The 3,148-nt window shown below is 41.0% G+C and overlaps 1 pseudogene; it reads left to right on the top strand.

Annotated features, from left to right (window-relative positions):
* The first annotated feature begins 227 nt into the window (after window positions 1-227).
* On the top strand, window positions 228-1,095 carry LOC114029171 (annotated as a pseudogene).
* The last annotated feature ends 2,053 nt before the right edge of the window (window positions 1,096-3,148 follow it).

Genomic DNA, 3,148 nt, shown 5'->3' with positions numbered 1-3,148 from the left:
TACCACATCACCTCTATCAGACTGGCCAACATGACAAATCAGGAAAATGATAAATGTTGGAGAAGATGTGGGAAAATTTGAACACTAATGCATTGTTGGTGGAGTTGTGAACTGATCCAACCATTCTAGAGAGCAATTTGGACTATGCCCAAAGGGCTATAAAACTGTGTGTACCCTTTGACCCAGCAATAGCACTTCTGGGTCTGTATCCCAAAGAGATCATAAAAATGGAAAAAGAGGTCCTTCCGGTCTCCATCATCGCTCCCATCCTCCCTCCACATGTCTTGGTCATGGCCCTGCTGCTGCCCCTGCTGCTGTGCCCCTCAGCCTGGGCCCTGCGTCCTGCTGCCCTCCTGATGCTGTGCCCCTGTGGCCACCTGCACTTTCAGAGGCCTCCTGGGAGGAGGAATCACTAGCATTCCCCAGCCTCCTGCATCCACTTTGGAGCATGCCCGGCCTGTGCTCTTGCACATGTTGGGGGGGATGTGGGTCCATGTGGAGGGGGACCAGGCCTTTGCCGAATTCCTGACAGATGAAATTAAAGAGGAGAGTAAAATCCAGAAACACAAATCCCTCTCCAAGATGTCTTGGCATCGGGAACTGAGTATGCAAGGTACAGAAGCCAAGTTAAGTCCAGAGATTAGCTGGTGAGAGGATCACAGTCACATTCAGTATTAACAACAGTTTCCCACTGACATTTAGCGAGACACCAGAGGGACAGAAAGCCCAAGAACAGCAAGAGCCTGAACTTACATCAGCCCCAAACTTTGTGGTGGAGGTTGTGAAGGCTGACACCCAGAAGGCCCTTGTGTTGGACTGCCACTATCCAGACGACAAGGATGGATGGGAGGAAGAGGATGAGAGTGACATTTTCTCCATTCGGGAAGTTAGCATTCAGTCCACCAGTGAATCCAGTTTGAAGGATACAAGCTACATGTTCAACAGGGACTCCCTGACCACTTGATGGACTTCCTGGCTGACTGAGGGGTGAATTATACATTTGCAGATGAACTAATGGAACTCAGCATGGCCTTAGAACACCAGGTGTATATTAACTTTCTGGAAGATCTGAAAGGGTTTGTCAAGTGTCAGTAAGGAGGACTGAGGCTCTCAGACCCTGCTGTGCACCCACAGCCCTTCCCTTGAAGAAAACAGTTATGTAGAAGCTATCATGGAGAAAGTGCAGTAAAATACTGTCAGACAAAAAGTATGTTCCCTAACCCTTTTTTTTCCTTGCTCCACTGACATTTTTGTGCACCACCACAGAATGGTGAGAAATAAAACTCTTGGACCCCTCCAAAAAAAAGAAAAAAAGGAAAAGGATCCACATGTACAAAAATATTTATAACAGCTCTTTTTGTGGTGACAAAGAATTGGAAATTAAAAGGATGTCCATCATTGGCAAATGACTGAACAAGTTGTGGTATATGAATGTAATGGTATACTATTGTGGTATAAGAAATGATAAGCAAGCAGACTTCAGAAAAACCTGGAAAGACTTATGTGAACTGATGATGAGTGAAGTGAGCAGAACCAGGATAATGTTGTACACAGTAACAACGACATTGTGAGATGACTGACTTTGATAAACTTATCTCGTATCAGCAATGCACGGATTTAAGAAAACTCTAAGAGACTCATGTTGGAAAATGCTATCCACATCCAGAGAAAGAACTTTGGAATCTGAATGCAGATGGAAGTATACTATTTGCTCTTCTTTTCTTTTGTTGTTTTGTTTTGTTTCTTCTTTCTTGTGGTTCATTCCATTAGTTCTAATCTTTACATCATTACCAATGTGAAAATAAGTTTAATATGAATGCATAAGTAGAGCCTATATCAGATTGCAAACCATCATGCGGAGGGAGGAGGAGAGCAAGGGGGAAAAAATTTAAAACTCAATCTTACGGAAGTGAATGTTGAAAACTAAAAATAAATTAATTTATTTAAAAAAATTGGAAATTAAGTGGATGCCCATCAGTTTGGGAATGGCTGAAAAAGTTGTGGTGTATGAATGTAATGGAATACTATTGTGCTATAAGAAGTGATGAGCAGGCAGACTTCAGAAAAATCTGGAAAAACTTATATGAACTGATGCTGAGTGAAGTGACCAGAACCAGAAGAACGTTGTACACAGTTAACAGTCACATTATGTGATAACTAACTTTGATAGATTTATCTCTTCTTAGCAATGCAAGGATCTAAAACAACTCCAAAAGACTCATGATGGAAAATGTTGTCCACATCCAGAAAAAGAACTATGGAGTCTGAATGCAGATCAAAGCACATTATTTGCTCTCTCTCTCTGTTTTGTTTCTTCTTTCTTGTGGTTTCTCCCATTGGTTCTAATTCTTCTTTACAACATGACTAATGTGAAAATAGGTTTAATAAAATGCATATGTTGAGCCTATATCAATTTACACACCACCTTGAGGTGAGGGGAGGGGAGAAATGGGGAGAAAATTTAAAACTAAAAATCTTATGGAAGTGAATGTTGAAAACTAAAAATAAATAAATAAATTTATCTAAAAAAAAAGAAAACAATGTCAACTGCTAGAGAGAGGTAAATAAGCCTGAGGAATGAAAAAAAGTCATTAGATTAAGAGATCACTAGTCACTTTGGAAAGAATAATATCATTTGAATTCTGAAGTTTGAAGCCAGACTGCAGAGGACTTTGAAGCAAATTAGAGGAAAAGAAGTAGAGGCACTAAGTATAGGCAGCTTTCTCAAGGAGTTCAACCATGATGTAGAGGAAAGATAAAGTATGATAGTCAGATCAAGTGACAGTTCCTTTTTTTTTAATTATGGGAGAGAAGTTAGCACATTTGTAGGCAGTAGAGATAGATTCAGGAGAGAGGGGAAAAATTGAAGATTACAGAGAATAGGGATGGGGGGGCAATAGAGGAAGGAATCTGCTGGAAAAGATGGTAGGGGAGAAGATTGGTTGCACATGGAGAAATTTTTCTAGGCAAGGAAAAAATCCCACCTCTTCATGTGGGATTGGAATATAGGAGGAAATAGTGGGCGAAGATCTCAATGGACTAACAAATGGACAGCTCATAGGTTCCACTGTCATCCACCTGAAAAAAGGTTCCCCAGCAGGTTGGGTGGATTCCTTGTTGGGAAAATAAGGACAAGAGTGACCCATGG

Source organism: Vombatus ursinus, unplaced genomic scaffold, assembly GCF_900497805.2.
Source record: "Vombatus ursinus unplaced genomic scaffold, bare-nosed wombat genome assembly UNPS02014910.1, whole genome shotgun sequence".
NCBI classification, from domain to species: domain Eukaryota; kingdom Metazoa; phylum Chordata; class Mammalia; order Diprotodontia; family Vombatidae; genus Vombatus; species Vombatus ursinus.
The sequence above is the reverse complement of the archived record's forward strand: the minus strand, read 5'-3'. Positions and strand labels throughout refer to the sequence as shown.